The sequence below is a fragment of the Sturnira hondurensis genome, unplaced genomic scaffold, assembly GCF_014824575.4.
Source record: "Sturnira hondurensis isolate 20B ecotype Veracruz unplaced genomic scaffold, ASM1482457v3 Scaffold0021632, whole genome shotgun sequence".
NCBI classification, from domain to species: domain Eukaryota; kingdom Metazoa; phylum Chordata; class Mammalia; order Chiroptera; family Phyllostomidae; genus Sturnira; species Sturnira hondurensis.
Genome location: NW_028094263.1, coordinates 1,146,508 through 1,153,996, shown reverse-complemented (window position 1 = coordinate 1,153,996; position 7,489 = coordinate 1,146,508).

The following is a 7,489-nucleotide window of genomic DNA, read 5'->3' as shown; positions in this document are numbered from 1 at the left end:
TATCTTTAAAGTTTTATCTTTCACCTGTAAACTGGATCCTGAATTTTTCTAGTTTTCTTAAATATTTTAGTGACAGCCCTCCGCACTAATGTTTTCTTTTTCTCCCACTATTTGACTTGGAATTACTGAGAACTAAAACTGGTTTGGGTTGGGTTTCTTTTCTGAGAAGTCGTGAGAAATCACCACAACAGCTCACACTTAAACCATCTCAGTGACTGAGTCTGTGAAACCACCCAGAGAATCTACCTGAGAACCTGGTGACATCACCAGACAGTCCAACTGCACACCAGGACAGCCTGTCAGAGTGTCACTGCCCGCCTTCATTCCCGTGAAAGAAACTTTGAGCCAGATATGTGGAAACATTCTCAACTGACAGTCTCACAGACTCAGAAACCGGATTATAATTCACTTTGTTAACCTCTGTTCTGTTCTTTTCATAATTACACCCCTGTTAAACGTCTGATTGCTCACGTACACAATACAGAACTCACTCCAGAAGACCGCCTGCCTCACTGCTCCAGAAATAAGACTCAGCAGCTTAACTGAACCAACTTGAACTCTCAGGCCTGAATTATGGGATCAATGAAATACGGAGCAGCTTGCCGATTTAGCTTCCATTTAGCTTCCCCAGCACGGATGTTATTTCACTTATTGTCAAAGGAGGGACCGAAAGGAATGAAACTTGCTGCCCTAAAGCAGCATTTGGGGGATATGGAGTTTCAAGCTGTTTATTAGGAAACAAAAGGCTGACAAAGAACCTCTGGTCCTCACCCCTTTCCCGCCCAAGAAGTTCACAGAGAGGTGGGAGGAAGCGTATCCATTTTTTTAGCCTGTGTTCATTCCCCCTCAGGGCTCAGGAGCTGAAACAGAACTTAGGTCAAGATGTTATTTTTAGTCTGGACTGCGTGCTCACTGGTCAGGTCCCAGGTCCCGGCTACCGTCTTCTGCTTCCTTCAAGGTTGCTGATTATCCACGGGAGAGAGAGAGGGGTGATCTCTAGAACTGATTGAAAGCTAAATTTAATTCAAGTCATAAGGACCCTCGGTTTCACTGCTGGACTCGGAGCTTCTAGAACAAAGTGTTCAAAAACACCCTGCCCTCCTGAACTTTCATTCCGAGTCAGGGAGACACGATATAATTCTAGGAATGAGGGGTGCGTGAGGAAGAGCAAAGCCAGGCAGGGGTGAAGGGCCACCAGCAGGGAGAGGCCCATGTTACCGGACATGTTACCAGGCAGGGGCCTGGGCCTGAGTGGATCTGCCTAGGGCCAGTCAGTTGTCAGCTTCGAGTAGAAAACATTGAATAACACAAGTCCAGGTGACTATGAGAATACATTTATTAAACGTATTAATAAATGTCCCCATCCACTGAGGACAGTGACACAGGAAGCAACAGGAGAACTTAGGCTGCCTAGGCAGGCAGCTCACCGAGAAGTCAGAGAAAAGCAGGGCCTTGGGGACAGGTTCAGGGGAAGGGCCTGGGACAAGCTGCCAGCGTTTCGTTGCCTTAGAGTTGAGGAGACTCATGCTTGTAGGGAAAGAAGTCAGGAAAGAAAAGCGGAAAGGAAATGGCTCAGGCCGCTCCCCAGAGGGAGAGTGTGTGGGCCCTGGGTCCTTTGTCCCAAGGCTTTTATCACTCTCTTGCAGGCAGGGAATCTTAGGGGAGGTTTCGGGGGAGGGTTCCAGTAGAATATTCATCAGATCCCGCCCCTTCAAGGTCCTGGTCTTCACTGATTGGTCTGTGACAGGGCAGGGGCTCGCTCTTTAGTTATTGCAGCTGGTTCTGGCGTTGCCCAGCTGGTGTTGCTGCTTTTCTGGGCCTGGAGCTGAAATGCAACTGAGGCCTGGATGTCATCTCCAGGGAGGTGAACTCCTGTTATTTGGCTGTAAATTGCGCAGCCATTGTGTTCAGCTATCTGCCTCAGTTTCCCTCTTCCCCTTGTCAAGGAATTTTCCCAGCTTCCTACTATGCTGTGTCAGATGATACCCGAATGAGTCGAGAAGCCTTCCAACCTTGGGACCCACACAGCAGAGGCAAACTTCCTGGAGAACACCCAGCAGCCTGTGGTGAGGGGGCTTCCCCAGCGGAGGAGGCACAAGGGTCCGCAGTCTTGCCAGGGGGGCTGGGCTTGGAGCCAAGCAGCACTGAAGCCCTCTGGAGAGTTGGACAGCTGACCAGAGGAATCCACGGAAAGTGGCCTCGTGGGGTTTATTCTGAAGGCAGAGCCCACAGGTCAAGGTGATGGAATCACACGCAGCCCGGCAGCACGAGGGGGGGGAGGAATGAAGGTGACTTCTAGCTTGAGGACTGAGCCTGGCAATTGCACTGCTGTCAGGGACTGGAATTGATAGGGGACTCAAGGGTTGGAAAATTTTAGTTTAAGGTAAATAGTTACAAGCCTAGAAAGCAATGCATATGTTAAAGTGTTTGTTTCAAAACCTACAGATAAGGCCCATCCTGGCTCCTGGGAGAAAGAGCGGACCTCCTGGGGCACTGCTAAAGATTACCACCTGGGGACAAGTGGACGCATCTGGGGCCATTGTGTTTCAGGGAGCTACTGCCACCATCCACCCCTGGGAACAGTTAACTGCCCAGGATGGCAATGTTGCAGCTTCTTTCACCTAATCCTCCCTGAAGTTCAAAACCCTCACCACACCTGGTTTATTCCCTGCTATAAAAACGCTGGCCTGGAAAGAAAAGAGAAGATGGTCTGTTAGGGTACGAACCCGCCATCTTCTCAGATCACCAACCGTCTGAGTAAAGCGCCCACAAAGAGTCCATCCCTGTCTCTCCTTACTGGGTTTGGTGGTGACAGGCGGCCTGAACGCTGGTATCTCTTCCAGTTTCAGTCTGGGGTCCAGCGGGCTCACCCGATCCCCCTCCGGGAGGACAGTGGTCACCCCCAGGGTCCACCGGGATCTGCTTTGGAAGAAGTCTTGGCAGAATTAGGTTTTTGTTGGGTTCTCCTTCCCAGGCCCGCACTGTGCCGTGTCTGCCAGCGCTGACACCCTCCAGGGAGGGGGAAAAACGAAGGCTGGGTCCTCCCAGGCCCCGCCCTCACGGAGCCCACAGTCAGGGTGGGCAGTAGGGAGATGCCTTCTGCCCGGGGCCTGCTTTTCCTGAATTTTCAACAAAGTCACAATGAACAAGCAGCACCTCTATGACTGGGGGTGGGGGCAGGTGCAGGGAACTGATGTACTTTCAAGTCTGACTTGCCCCAGGCTCCACTGGCTTCCAGCTGGCGAGAGAGGCCCAGTGGACTTGGGGGAAGATAATCAGGTTAGCCGAGTTTCCAGAAAAACTGCTTCTTCCCCAGAGAAGAAGGCAGCCAGAGGAGGGGAGGGGGAGGGGACATTCTTGAGAGCAGCTGAAATTCAGAGCCACTCTGGTGACAGAACACTAAGCCCTGGCTGCCTCAGGTCCCTCCTGGCTCTAGCTGACTACAAGAGAAACATTCATTAGGCAACATGGCAAAGAATGCCATAACCAGGTGGGCTGCTGGTAGCTGGGAACCCCAGGAATGCCCCGGTCTGGGGTCTGATGGGGCAGATGCCCTTTGCCCAGAGAAAGAGCTGCTGAGACCCCACCTTCTGCCAGAGCCTGGGATGCAAGGGGCATTTGGGTCAACGGATAATGTATTGGGAGGGAGTGTAGGCCCCGCCTCCCACTCTCCACACAGGGCATTGACGGAGGAAAAAACCTCTTCGGGCACCTCACTCCCAGGCAGGACCTAGAGAGTGCCAGCCCCAGCCCTCACCAGGCTTCCCTCCCTGAGACCCAGCCCCTGTTCAGCAGAATGTACTGGGTTGGGGCACTTCCTCCACAGGCCTTGTCTGGGATTGGGGCTGGGGCCTGTGGAACTAGGACAGCCACCAGAGACACCCGTCTGGGCTCAGCAAACACCCAGCAAGGGCCTCTCACACGAAAACCGAACACAGCCCTGGACAGAGCTGTGTCTGGGGCAAGCTCAGGTGAGCGGAAGGCAGGCTTCAGGAAGCCAAAGGTTCCCACTTTTGCCAGGCCCACTTGACCTTGCCCTTATCCTCATCTCAACCACTATGTAACATATTAAGCATCTACTGTAAGTCTGGCAAGAGGAATGGGACAAACCCCTGCACTCCCACACCTTCAGCCCAGCCTGCAGAGCCCTCAGCAGAGGCACAGATCTGCTGCTGACCACCCACACTCTCCCTCACACCCACACTCACTGCCACACACACACACACACACACACACTCCTTCACCCAAAGCAGCTCCGTTCTCACTGGTGTTACATCCCCAGCTTTCTGTAAGATTTTACTTAAGCAGAGGTTCTCTCTCTCTTTCAAGACTCAGTAACTGGTGCTTTGGCCCAGCTCCGTCTGTTTACAGATCAGAACACTGAGATAGGAGCAGGGACCCGGCCTGCCTGGGATCACACAGCTGGTGTCCCATTGAGCTGAGACCAGCGCGCAGATGCAGGCGCAGGTACCTTGGATCCAAGTTGTCTGCCCCAGGGGAGATCTGAGCTCACAGCAGAGAAAGGGGTAAACACCACAGGCGCCTGACTAATGCAGGTGGCACCAGGGTCAGAGGGGAAACCAGAACCCAACCTGAGGGCTGTGGGAGCACAGGGAAGGAGACCACCCTGAGAGGGGCCTTGGGTGCGCAGGGAAGGTCTCCTGGAGGGGCAGGACCTTGAACCGAGTTCCGGATGAGCTGCAATTGAAGGAGGGGGGACAAAAATGTGGCAGATGGGCGGCGAGTTCCAGTAACAAAGGAGCCTGTAAAAACTGTGCCCTGTCTACGTGCCTGACTCTGTTCAAGCGTGTGGCATACACTGACTTGTTTGGATCATCAAGCTCCCCTGTGCTGGAGCTGCTGTTGTGGACAGCGATATCCCCACTTCACTGACTAGGACACTGAGCGCAGCTTATTTAAGCCTCACGTTCAGTAAGCAGCAGAGCTGAGATTCAAACCCAGGAGGTCGGGCCCAGTGCCTCGGGTCTAACTCCTGTGCCAAAGGAGAATCTGGGCAGTAGAGGCTTCGGAGCTGGCCAGCCCCAGGCAAGGAAAGGCCTCTGCAGGTCAGGCCACTGGATTTGAATTTTCCTTTTTCGGGAGAACCCAACAATATGGCTTCAGAAGGTGACACACGCAAAGTGCCGTATGAGTCAGAGAGCCAGGAACGAGGTGCCCTAAAGCTGGGAACACAGGCCTGTTGTCCCAGGTGGCTGTCCCAGGTGGCTGTCCCAGCGCCCCCTTCATTCCTTCCCTCTGCCGCCCCCATAATCCTAGCCTTATCGCTTCAAGACCGAACATCTGCAGCCCCTCCCTCAGAGTCAGTCCCCAGGGCCTCTGCCAGCTGTAATCCAGTCACTGCTTACAAGCCTTCAGTGGAGCCAGTTCTCCGTGGCAGCGACTCACACAGAGTGTGCTCCTTAGGCCCCCTGGGGCAGCATCACCTGGCACGCTGGTTTAAAACGTTGACTCCTGGGTCCCATTCTGGGGTCACTGCATCAAATCTCTGTTGGCTCACTGCTATTTATAACAGTGAGCTCCCCAGGAGATTCTGGGACTCACCAAGTTTGAGAACCACTGAATGAGCCCAGGAATGAGATCCACTGAACTCCTGTGTGAAACCAGGATGAACTTGTGGAGGAGACCCAAAGATACGCCAGCCATGAGAAGCCCAGCAACAGGCAGCTTGGCAGCTGGTAGGGGAAGGCGAGCCTGGCCCAGTTCCACGCCCCATTCTGCTGCTTCCTACCTGGGCGACCTTGGACCCAGGCTATCACAGAGCCTCACTCTGCCCAGCTGCCAAATTGTCAAAAACTGTAAGGGTCTGAGATTTATTCTTTTTGAAAGCTCACAAGTCCGCCAGCCACAAGTTCTTTAACCTGACAGAACACCTGAGATTCCTAGGTCAGAGACGAAAAGGATTTCATCACCCACAGCACAGCAGGCAGCTGGAGATTCATGTTTGCATTGACTCCTCTTGTCCTGCCCCCCCAAGTACCATGGGGACCATGCAAAGCTGGACCCAGCTGGGTGCTTCATTATGCGCTGGGTTTTGCCTACCAACTAAGAAACTCCAATCCTTGGAAAACCAAATCTTTTATCATTTGTATGCAAGCTAGCCTGTCTGATCTTTCTTGGGGGAGGGGGGGGACATCATTGTTATTATATAGAACACTAGGAGGAAAAAAACCTCCCTTCCTGTAGAGGGAGACACTACCTCCACCTTCCAAGGCAACTCACATCCTTGAAAAGACAGACCAGAATAAAGGCTGCCAGTGTCTGGTTGCAAGAGGGACAGAAATGCAAGATATCCATGGAGAATTATCTCCCAATGTAAATGAGAGTATTAACAGTTAAAAGCTTTATATGATCCCTGGCCGGTGTGGCTCAGTTGATTAGGCACCATCTCATAAGGCGAAAGGTCCCCAGTTCAATTCCTGGTCGGGGCGGAGCACACAGCAGGCAACCAATCCGTGTCTCTCTCTCACAGCACGTTTCTCTCCCTCTCTTTCTCCCACCCTTCCCCTCTCTCTTAAAATAAATAAGTCTTTTAAAGAATAAAATAAAATAAAAGCTTTAAGTGAGATGGAGTTTTAAAGCTTTTAAATCAATCACGAGCAAAAATTACTGAAAACAGGAGGGATAATTACAGAGGAGATAAGATTAAGTAGACAACTATCTAAAGTGAAAAGTGATAAGCGGGAAGCTTTTCATAGCAGAAATTATTGCAAGGGGAAACTACTTGCAACCTATTTCATGGGCCAAAGGCTAATATGCTTAAGACATATAAAATGTTCCTACAAAGTAACCAAGAGACCAACAACCCAGGAGGAATAAAACAGCAAGAATATGAGCAAATAGTTCCCAGAAAAAGGATACACAAATTGCATTTCAACAAAGGAGATTGTTCGACCTTGCTCACAATAAAAGAAATGCAAATTCAGACTACCGTGAAATCCCATTTTGTACCTGTCAGACAGGTGAAGATGAAAAGCAACAAATAACGTATTATTGGTTGAGAAGATGGGGAACTGGACAATCCGCACATTCTGAGTAGCGGGAAAATCAGCATACACTCTATGAAGAGTGATTTCCAACGTCTACTAAAATTTTACCTAGAATTTTTTGATCCCTCCACTTCTCTCAGGGACTTACCTTTCAGGTGCACTTTTGCCTGTGTGCAAAACGACATGATGTCCCGGGACGCTCACTGCAGCTTTACCTATAATTGCGAAACACGGGAGACACCCAGGGGTCCGTCGCACGCACCTCTACATGAAGGAATACGGTGCCACCGTCTAAGAAAACGAGGCAGCTGTGTGGGACCGAGAAAAACAGCCTTCGGAACATTTTATTAAATGAAAAACATTACAGAGCAGTGTTTAGAGGCTACTGCCCTGCGCGCGCACGCTCCAGGGAAGACGCACGCACGCACGCACAAACACACACACACGTTTGCAGGTGCCCGGGATCTCCTGAGGAAGACGCA